Genomic DNA, 17,480 nt, shown 5'->3' with positions numbered 1-17,480 from the left:
GCAGAGCAGAGGAGAGGAGAGCAGTGAAAATCTGTGGACTGATCCTTGGGATGGAAGAGTCACCACTGCTAGCGAAGCCCCACCCTAGATCTGGGGATAAAAGGCAGGGGGCAGAGGTGAATAGATATGGTAGACAACTATTCATCTCCCTGCCAGGCAGATTTGTTAGCCTGCATTGAGAAAGAAAGTGCTGGTACTCCTAATAAAGGAATCATTGATTTAAATACAGAGATTTTGTCATGTTTGGGGAGCTGGGTCAGGACACACTCCCACATACTATCACAACATCTAACATAATAGCAATATTGTCTACTATTAGAAAGAAAAACCCTCTGGTTCAGTTCCAAGCTTGGAGAAAGATGCTAGAAACAACGTGGAGGCTGATTGGAAAATTGGTTTATTGATGAAGCAGAACCACATGCAAAGAAAGCATGAGTTCTGCATCAGCTGAACAAATTGTTGGATGAGTGGATTGATCTTTATAGGTTTCTGTGGCCTTGAAGTTTGAACTGTTCTAGGGGTGGTGCAATGAAGGGGCTTGTGTTCTGAAAGGATGTTGGGCAATGTGGCTAATAGCTTTCATCCTGTGTTGGATCCTGGATGAAGAACAGCTTTCTAATCCTACCATTCTGCCTTTATTAACTGTCAAACTTTTCTGAAAGGAGTTTTGAAATATCCTGTCTTGAATGGATTTCTGTTTGCAGTATTTGCTTTGCTTATGAATAGAGCTATCTGTTCTGATCCCCCTCATCCCACATCAACATACACTGTGAGCCAAAGATAAATTATGGCATCTAATTAACAGACAGACAAGCTTGGGCAGCAATCCAGCACAGATAAGCTGTGGCAGCAATCCAGCCTGCCAAGCTCACAATAATGTTCTCCAACATTCGTTCCTGCGTTGACTTCTGCAAAAGGGGCGTGTGCACAAGCATTCCTTTTATAGTCTGGAGAGGAGCCTAATTACCACCAGCTGGGTGCAATTACCTCTTGTAATTGCGTAATTGTTCCTTATGCCTATTAGCTCTCTGGTGCCAGGCATCTAGGAACAACTCCCTTGGCTCCTTCCCACTGCTGATGTCCGGATCACACTCCCTTGTCTCCTCCACACTGGTCCAAGGCTCAGGCGCCTCCTGGTGGCCAACCAGCCTCTCTGCACCCTACTCGGAGTCGGAACCCTGTTCAGGGTCCTCCACATCCTTCAAAGCCAACTCATAGGGCCCATTGCTGTCGGAGTCTGGTGGCAGCTCCAACGGCTCCTGCAATGGCAACAGCTATCTATATAATTGGTTTCCTCTTTTAATAAGCTCTTTATCTCCTTAAGTGCTGGTATCTGCTGTGGGCTATTAAGTAAGACTGGGGGCTGCTTTCTGTCACTGAAATACATTTCTCCATTTCCCCTTTAGAGAAATATAATATTCTGCCTTTTAAAAAATATATCCCAAAATATTCCATTCTTTGCGGGGGGGGGGGGCTTCCCTCACTAAATTGTTTTCGTGAATTGGGGTATAACTACAGTATAAATTACCAGCACTTTGAGGTGAAATGACAACTTTTAAAAATCACATTTATAATTCCAGGAGTTATGACTATTTACAATATAATGCTTATTTAAGAAGTGAAGTAAAACAAATATTTTATAATAAAATATAATTACGCATGAAGAAAAAATTAAAAAATAAAAAATAGTATGAGAATTGAATAAAAAGGAACACCTTTAATATTGTAAGTCATCAACAAACTACAGTACTAATGTGCTAGAATCTATGTTACTTATCACCTGTTCTTTTACTTCAGCAAATGAGAAGCTTTGAGAAAATGTTGTGTGTGAACTGTTTCTGAAATGGAAACCTGTAGTCAGTACTCATCTCTACAACTGAGCACTTTAGGCATAAAAGCACTAGGTTTTTTTTAACTTTTGAAGGAGTGTCTTCAAATGAAATTCATCACCAGATGCAGTTTGTTTATGATTATGATGTGAAAACTATATCACTGGGCCAAAAAACGCCAGTGTAATCAAGAACGAAATGGGCAATTTATGGCAGCAATCAATGAATTTCACATGAGAAAGGTTGATGCCTTGATTAAGGACAATCATGGATCACTCAGAGGAAAGTTGCTTTCAAGCTAATCATTTCATCGGGAACTATGGCCATATTACTGATCTTCTTTAATATTGGAAGATTTTGCAAGATGGGTTTCTTAAATGCTAATGGCAGAAATGAAAGCTTCAAAACTTGAAATTTGCCTGTAATTCTTGTCACAGTACAAGAATGAATATTACACATAGCTACTAAATATGAGGTCATCATTAAACCTGTCACCATTATCAGCTCAAAGTGCTACATAGCGACATCAAAACTTTGAAACAATGATTAAGCAGAATTCACAAAAAAGACATTTTGCTGCAACATGACAACACTAGTCTCACATCTCAGAAGCCAATCCAGAAGCAATTGTGAAATTGGATGCAACTTCCACTTTTCATAAGTATTTTTTTTCAACCCTTGTAAAATCAATGGTAACAAATTGCACATTAAATGCCTTTGAGAAAATTCCATCTTTAACATTTTCCAGAAAAAATGAAGATGCAAATCTGATTTCTGGGAAGAATCTATAGGCCCAATGTTATAATAGAAAAGCAGTACTTCCTGCGCTCAGCTTTCTTTACATAATGGATGAGGGGAAAAAATTCCAGGAAATAGTAAGAACTTATCCAGTTGGAAGATGTAGTATTCTAGGTGCAAAACCATACCATATGTGACGTTACAGGTTAAAACCAGCACTTTGAATAACACCAGGAACTTACAGGAAATATAATAACAGCATTATATATTCTTTTTGAGTAATGTCTGGCATTAATTATGCTTCTGTATTCTGAATTAATTGTCATTTCTGAATAATTTTCCAAGGCAGTTCCATGCTGATTACTTTGAGGAATCCAGATACACAAAGTTGAGGTTGTGAGTTAATATAATGAGAACATTGTGCCAAAGACAATTCCACAGCTGGTTTATTTTGTGAGAAATTTATGAGTTTTGGCTAAGGTGACCAGATTTTAAAATTGGTAAAGCAGGACACCATTGACCGGGGGGGGGGCAGGGGGAACGGTGTGTTCTTGATTAAAATTTTTGCCACCTGGCACTGCAGCTGAGGTGAAGCCGCCAAAGCTCCCACTGGCGCCCCTGCCTGTGGCAGTGGCGGTGCTGCCTCCCTCCCCCTCCACTTGGAGCACCTGAGCTGGACACCGCATTACCCCTGCTGCCGCCTGCTCCTCCTCTGCCGTGCTTTTGAGAAGCCATGGGGCCTTTTGTTTCCTGCTCCCGCCCCCTCCGCTGCCTTCCTACTGGCTCCCGCAGCCTCATGGCTCCTCAAAAGCATGGCAGAGGAGGAGGGGGCAGGGGTAATGTGGTCCCCAGCTCAGGTGCTCCGAGTGGTGGGGGAGGCGGCACCGCCATGGGCAGGGGCACCGGCGGGAGCTTGGCGGCTTCACCTTTCAATGTTTTTATTGCAGAGATCCTCTGAAATCCTCTGTATTGGGCTTTTTCATCCTCAGTTTCTGCGGAGATTCCAAGCTCTAACAGCAGAACCTCCTGCCTTTCTCCCACCACTCCTCTGCAAGCCAGAGACACTTACAGAGTGTGCCCACAAACATTGACCATCAGCTTGAGGGAAGGGTTCCTGTATTTGGTGGTCTTGCACCGGGGGCAACCTTGGTCATCCTCCAACTCATCTGTTAAATGCTTCTGCCTGCTTTGCTTCGCTGGCATCCTGTATGCCTTAAAATGCCAGGAGGGAGGATGATGGGACCGATGACAGGGATAGGAGCAGACGAAGGGATCTGAGGAAAGGAAGGAATGTGAAACTCCACCAAAGAGGTGACAAACCAGAGAGCTAAAACTCTCAAACCTTTGTCTTGGACCCTCATGCACCGGTCAAGGGGGAAGTGCCGAGGTGGAGAGGCTGGGTATATTGGGGCTCTGGGGCTCATGGGAAGGAAGCCACCTTGGAGTTTAGCAACCTCAGACTTCAACTCCTGGAATTCCCAGCCAGCAGGCAACACATCACGGATCCTGGGACTTGCAATCCGCAGCCCTGGAAAGTGGCAGAGCTGCATAAAACCGAGCGACAGAACTGGATTCCTGCAAAATGTGGAGAAATCCCTCCGCAAAGCCCGCGGGGAAGGCGGTTCACAAACGCCACCAGGAAGGATCCCTGCCTTTCGATCGGGGCATGGGGAGAGCAGCACAGGGTCACCCAGGCGGCGCAGCGAAGGCAGTGAATCCTGGGGGGCCTCTGAGGCCATCATGCCCGTGGGGATGGCCCAGCTCGTCAGCATTCAGACCCGGGCAACCCCACAGCAACCCTTGCAGGTGGCTCCCGAGGGGCTCCGCAAGCTGGGCTGCAACCACCGCGTTTCTGGCTGGGAAGTGGCGCCCGCCCACCCACAGCTGTAGGGGATCCAAGGGTGGGGATGGGGGAAATTGAGCACCTGCAGCCGGCCTGGTGGCACCTCCTGAGGGAGGCCGGGAGCTGAAGGGCGGCAGCGGCGGCAGAAGACTCCCTTCCTGGGGGCTGCGGTCGCCATTCATGGCCGCCGCTGGGTGGAAGCCATGGCGAGAATCTTCCTACTAAATTTGCTGCTGGAGCTGCCACCACCCTCACTCCAGAAACACGGAGTCCACCCTTTAAAAGTGTCTGTCTGGCTCTCCGGTGAGGGGAAGGATCGTTCCACTGTGCAACAGGGAAAAACGTCCTGCACCCTTTACTGATTACTTTATGTGTGCTTTGAAAAGAGGAGAGCGGGTGAAAAGCAGGACTTTTTTGAAACCCTGCGGGATGTGGGACAAATTATTAATAATTGGGACTGTCCTGCCAAAAGCGGGACATCTGGTCATCGCTTATGTTATTGTTATGCCACTAACATAACAAAATCACATAGGGCTAGATCCTGATTTATAACAGGAATTCAATATTTTTCCAATACTTTCCTACATCCAATCACATAGGGTTGTGGAGTTAGTCATTTTATTCCACAGACACATTTTACTTTTGTTGGAAGGAAAATCTATCTGGTTCAGTTCCAAGCTGGGAGAAAGGTACTGAAAATAAAATGAAGTCTGGAGGCTAAAGGGAACAAAAGTTTCCTTTATTGATAAAGCAGAACCACTAATCACGTGTGATTCAGGGACAGCTATAAAATAGAGTTTAGAGTGGGTTGCTTTTTATGCTTTCTGGTTTCCTATGGGGGTCATGTAGGGGTTATGTAGGGGTCTATGGGCAAAAGAGGAAATGTAAATCCTAGGTGTTTGACAGAGCTAATTTTGTCAACCTTTTGTTTGTTGCTTATCTGAGCTTCTGTCTTGACCCAGTCTTTCTGAATGGATTGCCAAATCTACATTTCTAAAAGCTGGCCTCCTCCGCTTCTGCTTGGGGCAGGGAAACTGGGGCTGCCTCCCTTAATATTTTTTTTTTAATTTCTCCTTTAGGGGAAATATTTTATCCTGCCTTTTTAATGTTTAATATTTCCCAAAATATTTCATTCTTCTAGGAGGAGAAGAGCTTTGTTAGGTACTTCTAGAAAGAGAATTATGGTGAAGATTGCTCATGACTGTAAATCTAGTTTTTCTCCATTAATATTTAGAAGCAACTAGCATATTCATATTTGCATTACTAATATTCATGTTGGTATTATTAATAACATATTATTATATTCATACAGAATATAAAGAGTTGCACAAGTATAAAGTGTTTGTTTTAATATGCCAACTAGAACTTATTGTATACACATTAATGTTCCTGATATCAGTGAAACTTATTTCATATAACTTTGTTGACAACTGAATAAATTTACCAGAAGAAACAGCACAGTTTAAGTAAAAAAGCATAGTGAGATTGACTGTAATCTGTGGTGTTTCAGTACTCTAAATTCACCTTATACTTACTTAGATCATTAAAAGTGTCACTTGTTAAAATTTCTGTAGGGATATTGAAAAACTTGTCCAGATTTCCTAATTCTTCTCCTAGAAAAAGAAGAATTATGTTATTAGATTAGACAAGCAGATAGATAGATAGATAAATAGATAGATAGATAGATAGATAGATAGATAGATAGATAGATAGAGATAGAGATAGAGATAGAGATAGAGATAGAGATAGAGATAGAGATAGAGATAGAGATAGAGATAGAGATAGAGATAGATAGATAAAGAGAGAGAGAGAGAGAGAGAGAGAGAGAGAGAGAGAGAGAGAGAGAGAGAGAGAGAGAGAGAGAGTATGTAGTGCCTTTTCCTCCCCTTTCTTCCACAACATTTCATTTTGGCTGAGCTAGAATGACAGGCCCAAAATCAGCCAATGAGTGTCTGTGGACTTGAACCAGGTTTCCATGATTCCTCTCAACATTTTAACTAATACACACATTCGCTTGTCTAAACTTCTATATTCTGTCTTCTAATTTGTTAAATATTAGTTATTATGAGCTCTTTTTAAATTATAATTTAATAACTGAATCAATTGTACATTTTTCATTGTATTGATTATGTAAAAGTTATCAGATTTATCTTGTGGAAATAGAAGGTCATTTTATTTATTGCTAAATATCATTTTATCACAATTTCTATATAATTTCCCAGTAGCATTATTGTTATTTATATAATCCTATTTCTTATTCTGAAATATATATTTCATAATTTGTCTAATCTTAACATTAATTTTATGTTAATTTGAAGCTAAATAAATTTATAGAAGCTGTGGAAACTGCATAGGACAAACTTGTAAATAAATATGCTCAGTTCCCATTAGTGAGTGTTGTTTCTATAATAGTGGACATTATACAGCAGAACACAGAAAGACTCTAATTATTTGCCAACTATTTTAGGAGAGAGTAAATAATACTCCACTGGGTGTACCATCATCCCATGGATTCTAAGTTATTTAAAATACTTTGTTGTGTAAATTAGAACATACTGTACCATTATTTAAACATGCTTCTTTTGTAAGGTTACCCCAAAACTGTTAATAAGAGAAAGTAATTTCACCATCACCCGAGGCTAAAACCAGAATAGTGGTCATTTATATTAAATTTATGCTATCTTTATGAGATTTTTGTCATTGTGACATTTTTATGGAGCTGTTAAATTTTAGTTGCCTGGGGGATATAATGTACTTGATGTGACCCTAACAAACTAAATCAAGACCAAATGAATTATACTTACTTTATGACATTCAGAATAAATCAAAACCTCAAATTATTGGCTTTATTAAATTTGTATGGTAGAAACATATATGACTCCTTCATTTTTACAATGAAAGTATAACTTTAATTGGGTGACCTTTGGTACTGTTTCTATCTGAGATTCTATTCTATAGAAACAAAACATAAATTACCAGTTTTCACCATGTATACAAAATATGTTAAATTATGTATTACAAATCACGGTGGCATTTTCAGAATCTCATCTCTACCTACCCACCCATCCATCCATCCATCTATTCATTCAGCACATCATATCCATATTTATTCAGAACTGAACAAAATGAAAGATCTTTCTTATGACATGATATCTATTATTTTGGGTTATTTGAATTCTATGCATCCCCTGATGATAGTATTATTAAATATGATTTACATTTTGTGCAGTAAAACATAAAATCTGTTATTAATTTCAAAAGTTTTGGAAAATCCTATAATTTCTTGAAATGTAATAAAATAGCTGAGATTATAAATCAATCAATAAATACTAAAATGCACAAACAAATTTCTGAAATACAAAGAAAGTAAAGTTTTAATACAAACAAAAGGCAACTGGTGGTTAACTAGGCAAAAAGTGAGTAAAGCAGTATAGACTATTTTCCTATCCCCGCTGCCAAAAATCCCTAGGAGCTCATAAAAGATCAAATTAAAGTATGCATATAAGTGACATTGAAATATTTAATGGCTCTCTATACTGGTTACTAGAGAAAATTCCAAACTTAATAAGGTCCCTCTGCAAATTCAGCCTTTTGCATTAAAGCTCAAACATATATAGTAAGAACTTAATAAATATAATTAAATGCAACTAAATGTGTAACTTTGGTATAATTGTTTGCAATAACATAATAGCGGTAATCGTGAGTTGGACAATTGTCTGACTATTATTTTTATTACTTGCATGGTGTGCTTGTTTAGAAATTTTAAAGGAGATGTTTTAATTTTAGACCTTGTTGTATAATTAAAAAACATTTTGCATAATTAGAGCATAAACCTTATATATGTTGGCATAAAAGTAAATGTCACGTTGGGGTTTTCTCCAAGGTTATAATCATGTATTCTTTTGTATGTTTTCCAGCCTTGGTTAATACATGGGCAAGTCTATGGAGGTTTTGGGCAACATTTTTGGAAGTAATTTGACAATCTGTTCTACCAGGAAATGGGAGAGCATGCATACATATTATCTTGGATTCAGTCACATAATGTAAAATGTATTCAGTACAAGACAAGAAAGGACAGAGAAGTAGGATATAAAAAGGGATCTTTTTCTTTAGTATTAGAGTAAAGGAAGGCAATGAAGGTAAAACTGAAAGAGTTCAAGAACTACAGACAACTCAACATGGAAATTCATAAGCACTGTATTGTAATTGCAGGAAAGATGAGGTTAAAAGGGTATGGGTTTCAGAAAGGAGACAGAATCATATAAGAAAGAACAAACCAGAAGTAAAGGCAGAATACATTTGAATCTCCTTTTCCTCTCTAAATACACTTGCATAATTAAATCCTAGCTGAGAAGCAAAATTTGTGGAGTTTACAATGCAAAATTTATCTCAATACAATAACCGAACTTTGCCCATATATGGAATGAAATTGCAACAATGACTTAGCTAAGCCAGAAGCACCAAAAATTCCACTTCAAATACCTTGGGATCTCTTCACAGAGAAACAAAGGCATCTAATTCAATTGGCTACCCTGACTTTGCTAAGAAATTTAATTCAAAGGTTCAATTTGCCAAAGAGATTTATTCCAAATTCTTTCTAAAGAAATACTATCTTTGAAAATTCTGTTGTCCCCAGTTTAGGTCTGAGCCTGGTGCCGAAGCCAATGATGGATGCCAGACACGAGATGCAGATTTTCTCATTGCTGTTTATTGGAGTACTCCAAGGAAAAGGGTTCCTGGTCAAAAGCATTTTCACTAAAGAAGAAGGCAAGACAAGGTGAGATAACAAGACATATCATGTAATAAACTTTTTAGTAATAATTCTACAATTTATTCTATTGGTCCGTAGCTGTACCCTATTCCTAAACCTTGGCTAATGAATGCCCCAGGAGTTATCTAATACACATTTCATTTGCTGTAGGCCATCCCTAACCTTTAGCTGAGGTCTGCAAGTTGTCTAACTACCCATAATAGCTACAAACTTTACACATTCATATTTCCTGTTGATAAGCATTCTTTGCTCTTGCCAGACAGACCCCCCCCCATTACAGTCTTCCTGATTTACTTTCAAGTGTGTGCCATGACCTTGCTTTAGTAGCCAGCCCATCAATTCCTATCATGTGTGTGTGTGTGTGTGTGTGTGTGTGTGTGTGTGTGTGTGTGTGCATATTACACATTATGTAAACTTTAATTACAATTTTGGGAAAAACTACTATATTCCTTTTAATTTTTTTGAATTTTTGCATGTTATCGCTGAAAGTTACAAGAATTTATGTGGCATCCATTGTGAATCTGGATAAAGACAATACCAAATGTTCACATTTGTCTCAGTATTTCATAAACCAAGTCATCTCACACATGTTCTACTAGAATAGAAAAATAATTACCATATTAAAACAAATAAGTGATTACAACTAAACATTGATCAGTCTCTTACATCTCTGTGTAGAAATTTTGGATTATTTTTTCATGGTATCCTGCTTTACCTTGAGGGATTCATAATATGAACTGTTAGTTTGAAATCCTCTCCTATTTTAACAGAATAAAAGAGTTAGAAAGAACCTTGGAAATCTTCCAGTCCAAATCTCTGTTCAGGCAGGAGACCCAATCCCCATGATGGTGAACCTATGGTACAGGTGCCGTAGGTGGCACGTGGAGCCCTCTCTGGGGGCACGTGAGCCATCCCCCAGCTTAGCTCCACTGCGCATACGCATTCACCTCCTGCTGGCTAGCTGATTTTTGGGTCTCTGCCTCACATGTTTGCATGGGGAAGTGGGGGAGAGTCGTGCAGGCATGCACTGGGGGGAGGGGAAGTTGTGCACACATGCACAGGGGATGGGGAGGCACAGGGTGTGTCCTTTGGTTTCAGGAGGCTTCAGGGAAACCTGCTAGGCCCAAAACAGGGCACAGGGGGGGTCATGTGCATGCATGGAGGGGTGTGTCACACGCATGTGCAGGGGGCAAGGGGGGATCATGTGCACATGCACAGAGGGTGTGGCACATTGCATTATGGGTGTGGGCACCTGCATGCATGCTGTCGCACACATGCATGCAATTTCAGCTTTCAAGGAGAAAAAGGTTTCCCATCACTGCCCTATTCTATTTCAGACAAGGAAATGTCTAACCTCCACAACTTTTGAAGGCAAGCAATTCAACTGCTTAATTGTTCTTACTGTCAGGAAATTTCTTCTTAGCTCTAGGTTGCTTCTATTCTTGAGTAATTTCCATCCTTTGCTTCTTGTCTTGCCTTCTGGTGCTTTGGGAAATAGGTTGATCCCTTCTTCTTTCTTTTCTTGTTGCAGCCCCTCAAATATTGGAACACTGCTATCCTGTAGTTCCTAGTCCTTCTTTTCACTAGACTAGACATACTGTAAGGTCTTGCCTCTCCAATCTTCCCACGAAAGCAGGACTCTTGAAACTGCAGTTGTTCCAAAAGGAGCTTTTATTGAAAGATTTGTGATAACAAGAGATCTAGACAAGAACTGAAGCTTCTCACTTAAAACCAGCTATTTAAAGCAATGCTAATCAAAACCCTCCCACACTCATTGCAGGGAAACAGAAACTTCATATAGAGATTAGCACAGTAATGCAGGAAATAGAAACAGAAACTTCATACATAGATCACTCCTTCGTCCCACAAAAATCCCAGCATCCCTGTAGAAATATCTGGTACCTGACATGCCACACCCTATAAAAATTAGAACTCCACCTGATAGAAAACAAAAAGATGGGGAGAGAAAGGAAACATAAAATCAACGAGGTTTATCAGGGTACAATTGATGAAATATACATATTAATTTACTTGCATGCACATGTTTTTTTGTGTGAAACCATTCATTGTATGAGAAGGGGAGCTGTTTCCAAGCCACTAGGTACTGAGTGGTCCCATGGAATTTTCTAGAATCAAGAATTTCCTTAATGTAAAAATGTTGTTCACCCTCTACCATAATAGGGGGTGGAACATGGGTAATAGCCAGACAAAGATCAGATCTGACTTCAGGCTTCAATAAGCTACAATGGAAAACGGGGTGGACTTGCCATAATGACTTAGGGAATTGTAATTCCACCGTGACAGGGTTAATAATACGAACTATGGTGAAAGGCCCAATATATTTAGGACCCAACTTTTTAGACTGCTGCAACAATTTTAGAAATTTGGTGGAAAGGTAAACTTTGTCCCCCACTTTATAAGGTTTGTTTCTGTTTGTTTCTTGTTTGCTTGTGCTTTATAGGCAGCCTTGGCTTCACTCAAGGCTTTGTGGACCACCAGCCAAATGGTTTGTAAATGACTGATCCACTGTTTCAAGGAAGGTATATCTGGTTCATGTGAGGGTAATTAAGGCATAGCATTAAATTCTTGCCCTGTGCCCACTCTGAAAGGGGTAAAGTCTGTGCTAGTGTGAAATGCATTGTTATAGGCTACTTCTGCAAAAGGCAGTAGTTTGATTGAGTTATCCTGCTAGTAATTAATAAAACAGCACAGGTACTGTTCCAGAACTGAGTTCATTCATTCCGTGGGCCTGTTTGTCTGCAGATGATGACTAGAACTAAGTCCTTGCTTGGTCCCAAGTAGAGTCACAAAAGCTTTCCAGAGCTTGTATATGAATTGGACCCCCTTCCCAGGTATTGATGTTAGAATGATTTGCCTGTAGTTTCCTGGGTCCTGTCCTCCCTCCCCTATTTTGAAGATGGGAACCACATCAGCTCTTTTCCAATACTCTGGTAGTTCCCAGTGCTCCAAGAGTTTTTACATATGATACATTGGTTTTGAGATAATATCTTCCAGCTCCTTCAGAACTCTGGGATGTAATCCATCAGGTCCCAGTGATTTATATTCTTCAAGATCAGATAGGTCTTTTCTAATGACTTTCTTGCTTATTTTAATTTTTATTTGTAGTCTGTCTTTTATAGTTATGTTTTTGGTAGGTTGGACTATAGTTTCTTTTTGTGTGACGACTGATGCAAAGAATGAGTTGCTTTCCTGACTTCATCTTTGCAGATTCTGGCTATCTTATGTTATTCTGCCTTACTTATATGTCTTTTCACTTTTTTGTACTTATCTTTTTTTGTCTTTCAGTTTATCAGTTTATCAGTTTATCAGTTTATCAGTTTATCAGTTTATCAGTTTATCAGTTTATCAGTTTATCAGTTTATCAGTTTATCAGTTTATCAGTTTATCAGTTTATCAGTTTATCAGTTTATCAGTTTATAGAATAGAATAGAATAGAGCTGGAAGGGACCTTGGAAGTCTTCTAGTCCAAGCCCCCTGCTCAAGCAGGAGAACCTATACCTGTGATGGCAAATCTATGACAGAGCTCTCTGTGCAGGCATGCAAGCCTTGCCCCAACTCAGCTCAACTGCACACTCACATGCACCTCCCACCAGCCAGCTGGTTTTCGGGTCTTTGCTGCACATGCATGGGGAGCGGGGTGCATTCAGGAGATGCATGTGCATGCGTGGGTGGCCAGAGGATCAAGCGCACATCCGCGGGGTTGCACATAGATGTGTGGGTGATGGGGCACATGTGTGGGTTTGCATATGTATGCATGGGGGCAGGGAGCACAGGGGGTCACATGCGCACCTGGTGGGGTACATGCGGGGGTCACACATGCATGTGTGGGGGTGAGTCACACAAGGAGGGTCACACACACATTGCATTATGTGTGTGTGCATGTGTATACTATCAGCATATGATGATGAAAGGTTAGCCATCACTGACCTATACAATTTCAGATAAGTTACTGGGCTTTTATGATAATATTTTTCAGTATTTCAAATATTTCTTGAGTTGTTTTTCTCTTTAGGATTTTTATCCATGAAATTTTGCTTAGGCTCTCTCTGAGTTTGTTAAAATCAGGTCTTTTAAAGTTTAAGACATTAGATGGATTATATTCCAGTGCCTGTGCTTGCAATATATTGAATATATTCAACATATTGAATTCCAGCAACTTCAACTCCCTCTATTTATTATTTAAAAACACAGAATTGCTTTTGATTTCATTATTAGTTAATCCGAAGCAGTGTCTATTGTAGATTGAAAATTAAAGGTTTAATATAGTCTCTTAGGACACTTCAGTCTGAAAGTTGAGAGTATGGGATGCAAAACATTAGCTCCTAATGAAATATTTCTTTGAATTATTATTACTTCTTTCTGACTTACACATTACATTTAACAACTTCTGAACATGATGAAAGTTCTGAATTATAAAGATGATAAGCTGTATATTCCATTCTAGACCATAACTACACCAGTTCACACTACAGATACAGCATCTTTTTATATATTAAAATTACCCAAATAATGTAATTTATTCAATGTAGACATCACCCAACTCTGAACTGACTACTGTACAATAAAATCAAAGAGAACAAAAATACAATACAATGAGCATAAAAGAAATAAATAATAAATGGAAAAAAAGAAGCAATGGTGAATCCAACCTTAACCATTGATAAGCTGTATATTCCATTCTAGACCATAACTACACCAGTTCACACTACAGATACAGCATCTTTTCATATATTAAAATTACCCAAATAATGTAATTTATTCAATGTAGACATCACCCAACTCTGAACTGACTACTGTACAATAAAATCAAAGAGAACAAAAATACAATACAATGAGCATAAAAGAAATAAATAATAAATGGAAAAAAAGAAGCAATGGTGAATCCAACCTTAACCATACACAAAAAACCCTCAAGCAATGCAACATCTGTAATTCAATTTTATTTAATTCAAATATAAATATAAGTGCTTAAGGACACTGTCTATTATTATATTATAAAATGAAATATTTAGCAGTCATTAAAAATGTGGATTTTGTTGGTAATTTTTCTATTTATTTTTATTTTTTACATTAATAGTTTAACTATACTTAGACATTGCCATTTGTTGTTTTGAAAAAGTCAATTCAGCCTCTAAATTCAACCCCTACAATTATCTCCAAATTATTCAGATGTGCAGAGTATATACAGTATATCAAGCATAGAGACTATATTATATGTATTTCTTTGTGTGTTGTATATAGTAATTTAATTCTTGTAAAATTCATAAATGATCTCCAAGCAGTTCTGAATTTGTGTATATTACACAGTGGAAATGTTAAGAGGTAGATTACTCCCTCCACACACATATATTAAATACTCAACCTTGCCCCTGGGATATGACTAGTACTATTGTATTACATATAATTTCAAAAGAACAGCTTAACTTCTTTTGAATGGCACTTGTTTTTCCAAAGGCCTGTTTTCAGTTTCTATTTTGCTATTTTTTGACTTAATTATTGCATTAAATATATAAAAAAGAAGAAAATCTTTAAGATTATCAGTGGTCTAATCTACTATTATTTACTAAATGCTGTATTTGAAATCAAAATATACAGCTAGAATTCAATATAGTCATAGACTAGTTCAAAATGAAGCATGTTCAAAATAAAATAAGTTAAAAAAATCAGAAGAATAATTAAAATTTTTAATAACAGAATACATTATGACAGATTCCTTGGTAGACTGACAGTGGGTGTTTAATTTTACAGGCAGTATAATAGATTTGGCTACATTCAAGGAAGCTGAATCATCCTGATCTGATTATAATAATTGTATGCAAAAATGACAGAATAATTTCCCAAATGTTATACAAGATAAGGAATTATAAAGCAGATCATAAGATCCTTGTAGACCATAGAGTATAACAAAACATGAGCTGTGATGGAATGTGTACCTGGAGAAATAGTGGTAATGTAGGGAATGTCAACAATAGCACTATTGTTTACCAGGTAGCACATTCCGAAGAGAGGCCCAAGTCAAGAGACTACATAATCCTGAATTAAATGGATGAGGGAGGAAAAGAGTCAGGGTAGCCATATCCTAGAATCTCCTAGGACAGGGGTGTCAAACTCGATTTCATTGAGGGCCGCATCAGGGTTGTGTTTGACCTTGGGGCGGGTGTCAGGTGGCCATGGACAGGGTGGACATGGCCATCTCAAAATCACTCATTTCAGGGGTGTCTGTGGTGGCCCAGGTGAGGTTGGGAGGATCCATTGTCTCCGGCAGAGGAAGGCAAGATCAGAGAGAGCGCCAAACCCTTGTCTTCCAGAGTAGCCTCACCTTCCTTCACAGGCCATGTGGAGGACCCCTGGACAGCAGTTCCGGCTGTCCACTGTCCTAGGCAGTGTTTTGCTAGCTTGTTTTCTAGCACTCTGTGTGCCCCTCCCAAGCTCTGTTTTTGGCTGTGATGGCCTGCTCCAGCATTCTGCCAACAAAAATGGATCTTGGGAGGCCTGCATGTGCACCTCCTGAGCAGCATTTTCAACTGCAATAGCCTCCTAAATCACTCTGCCAATGAAAATGGCTGCCACCAAGTTGTAGATTAGTGCCCGGTCACTCTGGGCTGGTCCTTCGTTGTTTCCAGGGCAGCCCTGTGGGCCTAGATTTAAACACCCCATTTAAACACCCAATGCAGATCTGGTCCCTGGGTTTTGAATTTGACACTCCTGTCCTAGGGTATATCTATTTAGTTGAAAGGTTATACCTTTAATTTGGCAAGAATCAGTCTATTACATATAAGTAAAGAAATTATTGTGTTTGGCTAGATTTCATGGTATTGCCTTTTGGTTTGGGCCTTGTCAGTATCCCTTTTTTATAGGATCACAGATCAGGTCTGACAGCATTGCATTTCCATCTAAACGCATTTTCTCAAAACATGCTATTCGCACCTAAAAAATAAATGAATGGACATAGTATCTTCATTTTAATTTTCCCTGGGATTGTATGTATGTATGTATGTATGTATGTATGTATGTATGTATGTATGTATGTATGTGTATATATACACACACACACACACATACCCACACGCACACACACTATTGCCAAAAGTATTCGTTCACCCATCCAAATAATCAGAATCAGGTGTTCTAATCACTTCCATGGCCACAGGTGTATAAAATCAAGTACCTAGGCATGCAGACTGTTTTTCCAAACATTTGTGAAAGAATGGGTCACTCTCAGGAGCTCAGTGAATTCCAGCGTGGAACTGTGATAGGATGCCACCTGTGCAACAAATCCAGTCATGAAATTTCCTCGCTCCTAAATATTCCACAGTCAACTGTCAGTTGTATTATAACAACATGGAAGTGTTTGGGAATGACAGCAACTCAGCCACAAGTGGTAGGCCACGTAAACTCGTCCAACATCAGTGTATGACCACAAATACGCTTCTGGAAGAAGGTCAAAAATTCCCATAAACACACTCCTAAACCTTGTGGACAGCCTTCCCAGAAGAGTTGAAGCTGTTATAGCTGCAAAGGGTGGAGCAGCCCAGCCAGGAGGGCAAAGAACCAGCAGCAGCATGGGCAGTCTTTCCGGGTTGACCCTACCTTAACCTTTTCAATATCTTGAAAGTTTAAAAAAACCTAACACTATTCTTAAGATACTTTTCCTAGTCAGATGAAAAATTAGTTATATTCTCTTTGTTTTGCAGGGCAAGGAAATATTTGTGGTTGAAAACTTAAGTAGCAGTCAATTCTAGGAAAGTCAGTTTGGAAAAGGGAAGACTTTGCAGGGCACTAAGAAAGAGAATAAGAAATAAGTTTAGCAAATCCATAAAGTAGAGAAGAATATGAATGTTTATGTTAGGGGTAGGACAAACAATGGGACAGAGATAATGACATGCTGAAATTTTCTGCAAAAACCTTTGCCTCAGTGTGCTTTTTATGATATATATAATCCCTTTCTTTTGTTGAAGGTGAGGAAGAGCACCTCCGGGTGCTCTTCAAGGGCAGCTCCATGTAGAGAGCGTTACAGTAGTCCAGGCAAGAAAGGACGAATGTGTGTGTGTGACTGTGCACAGGGCATCCCGATCCAGGAAGGGGCACAGCTGGCATACCAGGCGAACCTGGTAAAAGCCCCCCCCCCCGGTCAGGGTGTTCTTCTAAACTAAGCCGCATATCCAGAAGGACTCCCAGATTATGGGCCCTCTCTGAGGGGGCTAAAATTTCTCCCCCTATCATCAAAGATGGTACAAGATGCACAAATCAGGATGATGGGAATCACAGCCACTCAGTC

This window comes from Thamnophis elegans, chromosome 9 (assembly GCF_009769535.1).
Source record: "Thamnophis elegans isolate rThaEle1 chromosome 9, rThaEle1.pri, whole genome shotgun sequence".
In the NCBI taxonomy this organism is placed as follows: domain Eukaryota; kingdom Metazoa; phylum Chordata; class Lepidosauria; order Squamata; family Colubridae; genus Thamnophis; species Thamnophis elegans.
The sequence above is the reverse complement of the archived record's forward strand: the minus strand, read 5'-3'. Positions refer to the sequence as shown.